Raw genomic sequence first — 14,062 nt, forward strand, 5'->3', positions numbered from 1 at the left:
AGAAGGAGAGCGAGGGGCCAGCGCTGTGGCATAGCGAGTAAAGCCACGCCTGCAGTGCCGGCACCCCATATGGGCGCCGGTTTGAGTCCATCAGCACAACTCCAGCTTTTGTGGCCATCTGGAGAGTGAACAAGAAAATAGAAGACCCCTCTCTCTTTCTCTCTCTTTCTGCCTCTCCTTATCTCTCTGTGTAACTCTGACTCTCACTTTCAGATAAATAAATAAACCTTAAAAGAGAGAGGGAGGGAGCGAGGGAGGGAGAAAAGGATCTTCCATCTGTTGGTTCATTCCTCAAATGGATGCAATGGCTAGGACTAGGCCAGACGGAAGCCAGGTGCTTCCACCTCCCAAATGGGCAGCAGGGACCCCAGTTCTTGAGCCATCCAGGAAGATTTCTTAAAATGCAAAGTATTTCACACATGCAAGGTAGCACTTTCATTTAAAAAAAAAGATTATTTATTTGTTTGAAAATCAGAGTTACATAGAACGAGGGAGAGACCGAGAGCGAGAGCAAGAGAGAGAGAGGTCTTCTATCTGATGGTTCTCTCCCCAAATGGCTGCAATGGCTGGAGCTGGGCCAGGCAGAAGCTAGGATCCAGGAGCTTCATTCGGGTCTCCCACTTGAGTGGCAGTGTTCCAAACATTTGGGGCATCTTTCAATGCTTTTCTCATGACATTAGCAGGGAGCTGGATTGGAAGTAGAGCAGCTGGCATTGCAGAAACACCCGCCAAGCCACAATTACCAGCCCTGCAAGATAGCACTTTCATCTGTTTGGGATGGATTGTATTTAGGACTGGGAAGGGGGAAAGAGAGGGTTTGGAGCACTTCTTTCTGTGTCGGGAGTGGGAGCTGCAGGTGTTCCACCCATGCCCCTGGCCTTAACAGCTTCTGTGGTCTCTCCCTGAAACCCACAGCCAGCTCCTGCTTCCCCTGCGACAGGGCGCTCCGTGGATGCCAGTGACCGCTGAGCACTCACCGCCACTGTCAGGGCTCACCTGTTGCTTAATGAAGTTTGATGGCTTCTTCCTCTTCTGTGAGTAGCTGCACGGATTGCCAGCATTGCCCAACAGAATTAGGCTCGGATTGCCATTGTGGTCACTTGATTGGACCTACAACTTTTACTGACATCCGTTCTTTCCCTGTCTTATTTCCCAGGATTTCCTGGGGCTATTTCCCAAATAGATGACTTGTGCTCCATTCCTTCTGTCCGGGTTTGCTTCTGCGGAAAGTCCAACTGGGACAGCCTTTCCTTGTCTAATGAGTTCTTTGCTGCATTCGATGTTGTGGAAGGGACTGGAGAGAAGAAAGGGGAGAGATTCAGATACACAATCGGTTCATTCATTCACACATTCCTCACTCAGCGAATACTTCTTATGCATTTATTTTATGCCAACCACTGTGCCAGGCGCTGGTTAGAAATCCCACCACTCAGATCTTAGCCCAGCACCCCCTGGATCGCAGGTGGAAGTGTTACCATGGGAAGATTCATGTGAAGGGGCTGGGATGTGGACAGAGGCGGGAGAAGACACAGCTCTGGGAGCGTGTGCGAGGGGAATGACAAGAGTGAAGGCTGATGGGGATGAAAGCCGCCCACGGAAGGCTCTGTGTGGGTGCAGATGTGTGTTCTTTGGGAAACCCTGAGTCTTTGCAGGATCAAATGCCAGAGCTTGGGGGCAGGCATTGTGGTGAGTGGGTGAAGCTGCCACTTGGGATGTCCCGCATCTCATATCTGAGTGCATGGTTTGAGTCCTAGGATCCCTCCACTCTGACCAAGCTTCCTGCTAATGCACAGCCTGGGGGGCAGCAGGCGGCGGCTCAGGTACTTGGGCTCCTATCACCCACTTGGAAGACTTGGATGGAGTTCTAGGCTCCTGGTTTTGGCCCTGCCCAGCCCCGGCTGTTATGGGCATTTGGGGAATGAACTAGTAGATGGAAGATTTCTCCCCCGCCCAACTCTCTCTTTCCGTCTTTCATGAAAATAAATGAATAAACTGTTTTTTTAATGCTGGGTAACTGAAAAGGGCCTTTCAGCCCACAAATTACTCCTCATCTTATTTCTGAGGAAACAACCAAAGAAAACATAAAATAATTTCCTCGACCCCTTGTGCTATGCAACTGAGTTTCTCTTGAAATCAGATCAGTGTTTCTTAAACTTTTTAAATTATAATTATTTTTTTCTTAATTATCATTCTCCAGTGGAATTTTCATACTGTACTTTGATTTTATTGCATTTTATTTATTTTAAAAAATATTTATTTATTTGAAAGGCCAAGTTAGAGAGGAGGAGGAGAGACAGAGAGAGAAAGAGATATCTGTCTTACATCCACTGGTTCACTCCCCAAATGGCCACAACAGCCAAGGCTGGGCCAGGCTGAAGCCAAGAGCGAGGTACTTCATCCAGATCTCCCACATGGATACAGGGGCCCAAGCACTTGGACCATCTTCTGCTGTTTTCCCAGGCACATCAGCAGGGAGCTGGATTGGAAACAGAGCAGCCTGGATTTCAACTGGTGCTCATATGGGATGCTAGTGTCACAGGCATTGGCTTAAACTGCTGCACCACAACAGCGGCCCCAGTTTTATTCATTTTAATTTTAATTATTTCTCTGTTGTGTACAAAAGACCTATTTGTATGCTATAGCCGTAAAGAGTAAGATTGTTTTCTAACCCAAGAGGCAATATATGCCCCCTTGGAGGCGATATTGTCCTGGTTGAGAATGCATAGGCCACAGAGACCAAATGTGACCAGGTTACCAGAGCCTTAAAATTCAGAGTGGGAAAACGAATTTAGTGGAGCGAGCAATAGGGAGCCATAGTAGGTTCTTGAGCTGAGCTTATGGCAAGGAAAGAGGTGAAGAGTATGTGCCAGCTACTCTGCCAGTACTACAGCTATCACTCACAACAGGCAAATGCGGCTCTCCTATGCCATTCCAGGCTGTGGAGTGAGACAGTGCTAAGTAGATGCACAAGAATTTTTTTTTTTTTTTTTTTTGGACAGGCAGAGTGGACAGTGAGAGAGAGAGACAGAGAGAAAGGTCTTCCTTTTGCTGTTGGTTCACCCTCTAATGGCCGCTGCGGCCGGCATGCTGCGGCCCGCGCATCGCGCTGATCCGAAGCCAGGAGCCAGGTGCTTCTCCTGGTCTCCCATGCGGGTGCAGGGCCCAAGCACTTGGGCCATCCTCCACTGCACTCCCGGGCCATAGCAGAGAGCTGGTCTGGAAGAGGGGCAACCGGGACAGAATCCGGTGCCCCAACCGGGACTAGAACCTGGTGTGCTGGCGCCGCAAGGCGAAGGATTAGCCTATTGAGCCGCAGCGCTGGCCAGATGCACAAGAATTTATTAGGTTGTAATGAATGCTACGCCCAGCCTTATGTTTTATTTTATTTAACCAGCATTTATATAGTGCTGTCATGTTCCAGATGCTATGCTAAGAGCAATATGAAGATTGGTTCACCTAATCCTGGAGACAGGTATCGTTATTATTCCCATTTTACAGATGGGGAAACTGACACATAAATTATCTTGCCTGAAAATACACAGCTAGTAATGGTGGACCTGCAATTCAACCAGAACAGAGCTCTAAAGTACTATACCACGACATAAAAAAATAGAAACTATTTGTGAAAACATTTATCCAGTTTGCACCCAGCACTGGATACTGGATGCCAGCACAGATCCATGGATCTCTTGCAGTAACTCCAGTGTAGCCAGGAGTTGCTGAAAATTGGTGGACTAGAGGATTTTTGACATCTGTTTGGTTCTAAGGTTCAGAATGCCAATAGGTCTTTTTAAGGGGTGAAAGTAAAGGCTCCCTCCATTTCAGCTCATGTAACCAGAACACACCAGCTGACCTCTGGGTCCCTTCTCAGGAATGAGCAGAGGAGGCCCCCAGTCCTGTGTGGTGGGCAGACAGGATGTAGCACAGGAGCTGGGTCTCAGTCCCATATAATAAGTCCCAGTAAAATACATTCTGGGAGTTGAAACCAGAGAGTCAGTGAAGCCAAAAACGTATGCTCAAGCTCTACTGTTCAGCCACCTCTGCACTTCTCCCACTTTTCTACTATTACAATGAGTGGAATTGGCTTTTTTAAAGGAGAATTTTAGCTTACAGAGGACTTCTATGCCTGCCATCATCTGTAATTTCTTCCTTTAGTAATAATTTTAGAAATCCCATTTTCTTTTAGTGGTCTTATTCGATTGCTCCAGAAGGGAGACCAAAATATCAGTTGGAGGCTCAATGAACTAAACCCAGAAGAAATCCGTCTCCAAACCTACCTTCTGTCCTGTTGCTATCCTGTCTATACTTACTGAGCAGCTACTATCCCCCAGGCACAATACAAGGTGCTGGAAATTCAGAGGCTAACAAGACCCAGTTCCTGCCCTTAAGGAACTTACAGATCAGTGGGGGAGTAAGACCTGTACCTATCTTTTCCTTATCACTGCAGTGCAGATTTACATTAACACATATGCTACTTGTTCCATGATGCTCTTAGCCTGTAGATTTTTGCACATGCTGTTTCCAAGGACAGGAATATTTTCTGTTGGTTCTTTGGCAAGCTGACTCCTATGGTACAGAGCATGATGTAAAAGACCTTAAGAGAAAGGGACATCAGAGGAGACTTCCTGGAGGAGGAATATATAAATTGAGAGTTGAAGGATGAGTGTTCAGCTCAGCTCCTCTGTCACTCTCTCTGGCTAGTCCTCCTTACGTCATTGACTGAGTGAGATGTGCCTCCTTCATGTTTCCCCTATCAAAATCCTTATCCAATCAAAAATGAGTATTTGTGACAAATGAATAGTGTTCATCAATATGTGACACGTGCCAATTGAACTGGATACTCCCTCCACAGACAGTGAGCTCTCTGAAGGAAAGAAGTGTGCAGGGTTCATTTGTTCATCACTGTCAATGAGGAGAATGCCTCACTCAGGGGCTGGTGTTGTGAGTCAGTGAGTGAAGCAGCCACTTGTGTCATCAGCATCCCATTTGGGAATGCAGCTTCAAGTCCTGGCTTCTACACTTCTGATCTAGCTTCCTGCTAGTGAGTCTGGGAAGGCAGTGGAAGATGGCCCAAGTACTTGAGTTCCTGCCACCCAGTGGGAGACCAGATTTGCTTCAGTCTGGCCCAGCTTCTGTTGTTGTGACCATTAAGGGAAGTAACCAACAGATTGAAGATCTCTCTCTCTCTCTCTCTCTCTTAAATAAATATTTCTTAGAAAAAGAAGAAAAGAAAGCCAGCACTGAGTATTTTCTGACTCAAAAATGGATGCATGGGTGGATAGGTGGGTGGGGAGGGGAATGGCTGGATGCTTGGGAACATGGTACAGAGAATAACAATGGCCAAGTGAAGGGAAGGGGGCAAATTGGTTAGGAGGATCAGTGAAACCTTCCTAGAGGCGGATTCTGAGTTGAGCCCCACTGAATCACCTAGCACTGCATTTCTAGTTGTTGTGTACTTATAAATCACTCAGGCATCTTGCTCAAATGCAGAATCCCCAGGCCCAGAGTGGAGCACTACGTTCTGCACTTCTAGATCCAGCTTCCAAGACCAAACTTTGGGAACCCAGGATGTTTGGGGTTTGGAGACAGGGAAGAAGAAGGGAAAGAGGAAAGATGATCCGAACAGATGGCTCTATTGTGAGCTGTGCTGGCTCTGCCGTGGTATGTGCATGGAGCTCAGTGGTGCAGGCTAGAGAGGAAGATGAAGGGATAAGGGATGACAAGGACACAGGAGTGACATAGGACAGTGTATGTGAGGGTGTGGGTCACAGCAGAATGGCAACAGAACTCTGATAGGTACAGGTAGTGGAAAAAATGCATGCTTCCTGAGTATCTACACGTCTCTCACTGCATCCCTATCTATGCCTACACCAACATCTGTCTTCTGTCTCACTTCATTTTGTCCTTGCAACAGCCCTGAGGAGTAGACAGTGGAGATTCTGAAAGCTTAGCTTACTTGCCCTAGTCTAGCGACAGAGCTGGGATTATAGCAAGAACTAAGTAAGATGTCAGGACCCAAACAAGGAGATAGCGCTTCAGGGAAGAGCTGTCAGCTGTGGGCAGTTCCAGTTCAGAGCCTTCACGAAGCTGCAGAGGCTGGCTCTGCAGGTCTGCGTGTGGGAAGGCTGGAATCTGAGGTTGAGCTGGGGCGGGGGCCAAGCACTCCTAAGAGATGCAGGAAGCTTCTCAATCCCAGGCTCCCTGGCTCTAGCCAAGTTAGGGCTGAGTTCCTTGGGACCGTCCCTGTCTAGACAGCTGGAGCGCTCCATGGTGAAACCCACAGAAGAGTTGTACCATAGAAAGTGAACAGGCTGGTGAAGACAGGAAGAGAGGGTGGGAACATTTTATGAACTTGGTAATCACAAGGGTGGGAGAATCTAGAAGTGAGGAAAGGGCCTTGTTCACATCTGACCAGATTTTCTGTTGCTTGCCATAAAATTACAAGCAGGGAGTGGGAGATGAGGGGTGGTGTTGTGGTACAGCGGCATAAGCCACCACTCACATCACAGGCATCCCATGTGAGCACCAATTTGAGTCCTGTCTGCTCCGTTTCTTATTTAGCTCTCTACTAATGCATCTTGGAAAGCCAGGGCAGATGGCCCAAGTGTTTGGTCCCCTGAAGCCCATATAGGAGACCTGGATGCAGTTCCAGGCTCCTGGCTTTGGCTCAACCCAGCCCTGGACATTGAAGTTGTCAGAAAGTGAACTAGTGGATGAAAGATCTGTTTTTTCCTCTCTCTCTCTGTCACTCTGCCTCCCAAATTAATGTACTTTTAAAAAATATATATATAGAAATTACAACCTGGGGTGAGAAATGAGACATGCACAGATTCTTTTAAGTTTCAATTATTTATTTTAAAGGCAGAGTGAGATCTTCCTTTTACTGGTTCACTTCCCAAATGCCTGTAACATTCAGGGCTGGGCCAGGTGCCAGGAACTCCATCTGGGTCTGCCACATTGGATTCCAAGTACTTGGGCCACCATCTGCTACCTCTCTGGGTGTGCATCAGCAGGAAGTTTGATTGGAAGCAAAGGGAGAACTGGAATGCAGGCACTCCAATATGAGATGCAGTCATCCCAAGAGAGTCTCAACCCTTGTACCAAATATCTGTCCCATAGATTCTTTTTTTTTTTTTCCTTTAAGATGTATTTGCAAGACTAAGTTACAGAGAGAGAGGGAGAGAGAGAGAGAGAGAGAGATATTTATCTTCAATCTGTTGGTTCACTCCCCAAATAGCTACAATGACCAGCGTAGGGCCAAGCCAAAGCAAAGAGCCTGGAACTCCATCCATGTCTCCCATTGGTATGGGGCAAAACAATCAGGCCCTTGCAGCTCACCATTGGACAGTCGATTAACCAGAGGCAAGACCTGGTATGAGTTGAATTTCAAGAAGCCAGCAGTCGAGTAAAGAGTGATATCCAGATCCAAAATGTGCTCTTTGTCACCCAACAAGTCAGCAAAAAGCATTTTTAAAGGACAGGATAGGGGCCAGTACTGCGGCACAGCGAGTTAATGCCCTGGCCTGAAGTGCCAGCATTCCATATGGGCGCCAGTTCTAGTCCTGGCTGCTCTTCTTCCGATCCAGCTCTCTGCTATGGCCTGGGAAAGCAGTGGAAGATGGCCCAAGTCTCTGGGTCCTGCACCCACATGGGAGACCTGGAGGAAGCTCTTGGCTCCTGGCTTCGATCGGTACAGCTCTGGCCATTGCAGCCATCTGGGAAGTGAACCATCGGATGGAAGACCCCTCTCTCTCTATCTCTGCCTCTCCTCTCTCTATGTAACTCTGAATTTCAAATAAATAAATAAATCTTTAAAAAAAAAAAAAGGCAGGATAGTTGCTTGTTGGAAAACCCAATGAGTCCAGTCGATTAATAAAGAAGCAAATTTTCAGGCTCTGTTTTGATGGTGGTCCATCCAGGAAATCCTAATATCAGCCAGGTGGAGACCTTTTGATAATGGGGCTCTGCTGTTTGCAGTTGCTAATTGTATACTTTCTCCCCAGTTGGATGTGAGGTCTGCCATTCCAAGTCATCCCCTTTCACTAGGCTCCTGAAATTCTTGTACAAACATGATTGTTCACTAATAACAAGTAATTCACGACACAAGCATCTCACTCTGCTCAGCCGAAACCTGAAAAGGGAAGGGACAATGCCTTCATTACAGTTACACCATGTGGGTGGCAGGGGCCCAAGCACTCGGACCATGGTCTGCTGCTTTCCCAGGCACATCATCAGAGAGCTGGATTGAAAGTGGAGCAACCAGAATTAGAATGAGCTCTCATGTGGGATGCGGCGCCAGCATCCCATAGATTCTTTTTTGAGTTGTTCAGTACAAATGCTCTCACCACCCCTACCAATTCATTTAATGTGAACATTATAGGACTGCAACTTTAACTAAAGTCTCTGTCTTAGGAATAGAATTGACTTTCTTAATTTGTAATTAGCTATATAATTCCAATTCACAACTTTATAATTCGTTTAGTCCTTTTATCAGAAATACGGAAGACATACTCAAAAATCCGTTTTCTGTAAACAGCTCTGTATAAACTAGGAATTAATGGAAATTCCCTAAGTAAACACATGAATAAATTGTATTTTGTTAGAAGTAGAAAATAGCAGTGTTTAAGTGCGATCCATATATAGAAATTTCCCAGGTAGGGTAGAGGATAATAAAGAGATTAGTATACTACAAGAATCATCTACATGAAGAAAAGGATTCCAGGAATAATGACGGGGACAGTGTTGGGAAGACATCACAGCCATCCGGAGCTGAATCGGGGGCCTATGTGTCTGAAGGTGAGTGCAGCAGGGAGGCTGATGGGGAGTACGGTCTGAGGCTAGGAGATTCCTTGATGGTCTTTGCAGCTCCCTAAGCACTCCTTTAATTCCTTTCATTAAGGTTTAAAGTGGGGCCTGGGGCAGGCATTTGGCACGCAGTTAAGATGCTGTTTCAGGCTCTGGCATTACATTCTGGAGTGCTTGTGTTTGAGTTCTGGCTCTGCTGCCTGCAGATTCCAGCTTCCCACTGATGCACATCCTGGGAGACAGCAGCTGATAGCTCCATACTTGGGTCCCTGCCACCCTCGTAGGAGATCCAGACTGAATTCTGTGCTACTGGCTTTAGTCTAGCCCAGCACTGGCTGTTGCAGGCATATGGGGGAGTGAACCAGCAGATGGAAAAAATCTCTTTCTTTCTCTGTCTCTCTGTCTTTCAAGCAGACAAACATACAAATAAATGATAAAGAAATATATAGCTGAATTTGGGCATCAAAGCCCAAGTAGGTGAAAATATTTGTGCAATGCCAGAGTAGCAGTAGAAGGATGAGGACTCTATCTACTGCATCTCAGCTCATTGCTTAATAAGCTAACATCTTTCCCCTTGTTCAAATGTAGGATTTTGGAAACCAGGGAGTGGTTCCTCAGGTAGAGCCACCTGTCCTCTTCTACACTTTGCACATAGCGTTGTGTATCCCCACCCCTGTCTTGCGTATCTCTGCTCCTGTCTTCCTCCTAGACTGTGAATAGCTTGTTGCTTATTTATTTATTATTATTCAAAAACTATGCATCTTCCTCCTTTCTGCATGAGCAGAAGCTGAGCACAGTATCTGGAATATACAAGGTGCCCCATAATGCTTATGAGTGGATTGAATCCCTGCTTCCGTCCTGATTGCTGGTGCCTTATCGTCAGGGGAGTCTGGTCTGGAGGCATCAGGATGGCACCTGCCTTAGCTGATGGCTCTCTATGCCATCAATGTCTCATAGCTGTGGGCTGTGTGTTGCTTCTTCTGGGTTGCTACAGTGCCAGGGCAATGTCTGACTGAGGAATCTTCTGTTGGGCATCCTTGGTCTTCTATTCGTCTAGTTGTTTTAGCTCTTGTCCATCTTGTTTTCTTCACATATTCACCAAGAGTTTCATACAGTCTTCTTTTCTCTGCTTCTCAGATCACAGGCAGTGTCCTTGAGTGATTAAGCTGCATATACAAAGCTACTTCAAAAAGTGAATGGAAAAATGAAATCAAAAGGTAACACCCATTTTTCATGAACTTTTAAAAAATGTTTGTTTGAAAGGCAGAGTGACAGAAAGAGAGGTGTAGATGGGGTGGGGAAAAAGAGATCTTCCATTTACTGGGTCACTCCCCAAATGCCTGCAACAGCTATGGTTGGGCCAGGTTGAAAACACAAGCCAGGAATTCCATCCAGGTCTCCCGTGTTGATGGTAGAACTCAAGTACTTGAGCCATCACCTGGAGTCTTCCAGGGTGTGCATTAGCAGGAAGCTGGAGTTGGGAGCAAAGCTGGGACTTGAACCCAGGCACTCTGATGTGGAATGTAGACTTCCTGAGTGACATCCTGTTCACTGTGCCAAACATCTTTATTGTATCTTTTGATCTTCAAAACATCCCAGTGGGAGAGGTGTTTCCACAGATGCTGAAACTAGAGGTTCAAACGGGCTAAGTGACTGATGCAAAATTATACAGCCAGTAAATGGCAGAGCCAAGATTCTTACCCAGGTGTGTATGTGGCCAGAGATTTCACTCTTCCGACCATAGCCCATTGCCACATAACAAAAAGTTGTTTTTTTGTTGTTTTTTTTTTTTAATAAAAAAAGCCTATTTTGCAAAAAAACAGGAAGGGAAGACCTGCTTGGCTATGTGCCAGTATTTCTCATGAAGTCTTAGGAGTTTGAGTGACGGTGAACTCTGGATGAGTAGTCAATGTTGGGCATGGTGGGAGTGGGGTTGCCAACGAAGCTAGCACTGAACTGGACTGTGTAAGCTGACTTTGAGAGTATCCGGATGAGGTGACAGGAGTCCTGCCCTGTTCCTTACTGAGTATTTTATGCCTGGACAAGCCCTGAGAGTTTGGTGAACAAAGTAGATACATCAACTGCCATCATGAAGCTTACGTTTGGGGAATCTTTTTTTGAGTTCTGGGCGTGACAGTGAAGTTGGGATGTTGACCAACTGGAGAGTGCGTGGAGAGGCAGGACCAAAACTGAAAATACAGAAAGGAATGGTTGAAAGACCTAAGAACAGATAACAGAAAGAAAGCCTCCAGACTCAGGCTATTTAGCACTTAGATGTGTAAACATCACCAGTGGCTATGCTGGCTGTTTTCCTCATAATTAGCGATGGGCTACCTCTAAGAAGAATGAGCGCCCTATTATCAGAGGTGTCCAAGCAGAGGTTGTGATCACTTTGTATTGGTACCATAGAGAGAGGCGGGGCACCTGAGGCAAACAGCATGGCACTTCAAGGTTGATTGCCTGTTTCCATAACTTACTGCCCATCTGACCATGGGCAAATTAGCCTATTTCTGCTTCTGTCAACTGGGAACATGAAGCCCTTTCCTCAATGTTCTGGAAACTGTGTGATATGACAGAACATGTAGCTATAGTCAGCCTACAGAAAATGACATCACACATTTCCAGGATATTGGAAAAGTAGCCCTTGATTTCCTCCCAGTGATCTGACTTGGGGTTTCTGCACTGAATCTCTCTGCTCCTAAGGGAAATTTTACACAAACAGTTTCTGAGTGGCTATGATTCCTAGAACTCTGGTTGGGGCCGTGGGGGCAGAAGAAGAGATAAAAAAAGAGGACCACCTCTGGCGGGTTCTCAGATCCCCAGAGAGCAGCTCATGCATAGTTGGCTTGGAGGGCAAGAGAGGAGACACAGCTGATTCTTCTCGAGTGTGTCACTTTCCTTGCTGAACCAATAGTTCTTCACTTTATTTATTTCCTTATGAGAGAGGAGAGATCCCATACACTGGCTGACCCCACAGTGGCTGGGTCTGGGCCAGCGCTGGAGCTCAAACCAATTCTCCCATGTGGCTGGTGGGACCCAGTGACTTGAAGCATCACCTCTGCCTCCCAGGGTCTGAATTGGAAGGAAACTGGAGTCAGGAGCGAGAGCTGGGACTTGAACCCAGGTACTCAGATGAGGGACACCGGCACCCTAACTGTTGGGGTAAACACACATCCGTCCATGTTTGTCTTTCTCTGACTTCCTTTTGCGTTTATGCCAATAACAGTCATGCGTGGCACTTCTCCAGGGAGTTTGTATTTTATGGAGAAACACCTTTGACCTGGAAGGCAAAACAAAGAAAGAAAACGAGATTTCTAACAGCCAAAATCAAGGCATGACCCAACAAACACGCTCCCATTATGAACCGTGAGGGCCCCAAGATCTTCCTGAATAAATAGGCCTCTGCTAGTGGGAAATGTGATCTGATTTTTCCTCTTCCTCTGCCATGGAAAAATTCCACTCCCACCACGAGCAACTCTTTTGGCCAAAAGCCAAGAGGCAGTGAGCTGGGCTGCCTTTTTCTGCTGTTGTCTTTCCCTAGCACAGAGGGCCGGGGCCTTGCTGGAGCCTGAGCCTCCACAGCCTGCCCGGCTGTCACTTAGAGTAGACGCCTGCAGCCGAGCCAGAGGCTGTCAGCCGCCTGGCCTCCCTTTGTTTCCTCTGGGCCTGCTGTTACCACAGCCTAACCTTAGGCGGGGTTAACGGCATCCTGCTTGTTAAAGTGATTTTAACGACTTTAAGCACTAGTTGAGGGCTTTTATCACCAAAATATGTGTGTGTGGGTAGTATATTTTTAAAACTTGAGTTTTCCTTTCAAAATGCAAAAAGCCATGTTTGCTTGAAGTCACTAATCAAACGGCACCAGTCTGTGAAACATTTAGCAAAATTCCCTTCTGCTCAACCCACCCCTACTCCTCATAATCAACATGAAATTTGTGTGTTCTCTTTATACCAGTGTATATCTATGTCAGTGTAACTATATATATTCACATATTTGGAGACTTTGGTCATCATCTTTTAGAATGGAATTTTATAAACTCATGAGAATAACCTGCTTTTTTTCACCTATATTTCATTCATATTTCTCTAGGTAAATGCAAAGAGATTTAATACTACTTTTAATAATTGCATAGTATCCATAGCTTGTATACAGCATATTTTCTTTATTTAAACATCCAAGTGATTTCTACTGTTTTGTCTTTTGCCACGTGAAATAATATTGCATAAAAGATGCTCATATCTGTATTCTTATGTAGTCACATTTTTGGTTTAGTAGAGGAGATTTCCAAGTCTACCATCCCTGGGTTCATCTGAGGATTTTGGATATTACCAGAGGGAAAGATTCATGCCTTAGCATAGCACATAGCCCTGTGGTGACAGCTTTTTTCCTCTGTGGGGAAAGAGGCCTGGAAAAATAATGTCCCTTTCTATAATGTCCCTTTCTCTTCCTTCCCCATGCTATTATTCTTGTGCAGTAGAATGGGCAGGAATAATATATCCTTTGTAATTCAGCAAGGGATAAGAATGACCAGCGTGCCGGGTTATTAGAGGATACAAGAGAAGCCCAAATTAAACTACCATCTATTCCTCCAGTAAGTCTTGTGCTGCTTTTCCCCCCTTGTGAAAAGACAGACAATAAGGAAGAAGAGGCAAAAATAAAAAAGAGAGGGAGAGGGAGAGGGAGAGGGAGAGGGAGAGAGAGAAAGATGGGATATGCATTGCTGGGTTTTAATAAACAGATAATTAATTGACAGCACCTGCAAAACCACTGGCTTCTTCCTCATGTAGGTTCTGAATATAGCTTCCTTATTTGCAGAGCAGGCAAGTGAGGGTGCCAGATGAGCAAGGTGATTAATTTTGAGTTTTCCTGCCCCGTGGACTCATCACCAAAGCTTAAGGTTGGAGGGGGCCTTAGGTCCTCTGATCTACTTGTATTGTTGCATTGTCTTATTTGTTGCTAGTCTTCTGCAGGTCTCTGACAAGGTTGTGTTGGGTTACTTATTTTTTTCTCTTTAATCATTCAAAAGAACATTTATTGAATGCTTCCTGGGTGCCAGACGCCAACCTAGGTTCTGGGGGCAAAGATGAAAGACAAACTTCTGTCCTCAAAGAGCTTAGGAAGAAGTGGCAAGACAAGCAAGTAGCCTTGGTTCATAAAGAAATGAGAAATGTGTGCAAATCCGAAGGCAACACAAAAGAGAGGCACCTGACATCTAACAGCCCAGGCCTACGGGCAGTGAGAGGAGGTTTGTATAAT

The 14,062-nt window shown here is 45.9% G+C and overlaps 1 pseudogene; it reads right to left on the minus strand.

The window, feature by feature from the left end:
* LOC133759104 (probable ATP-dependent RNA helicase DDX43) overlaps positions 1-14,062 on the minus strand; it is a 64,080-nt pseudogene that overhangs the window by 22,986 nt on the left and 27,032 nt on the right.

This window comes from Lepus europaeus, chromosome 5 (assembly GCF_033115175.1).
Source record: "Lepus europaeus isolate LE1 chromosome 5, mLepTim1.pri, whole genome shotgun sequence".
NCBI classification, from domain to species: Eukaryota; Metazoa; Chordata; class Mammalia; order Lagomorpha; family Leporidae; genus Lepus; species Lepus europaeus.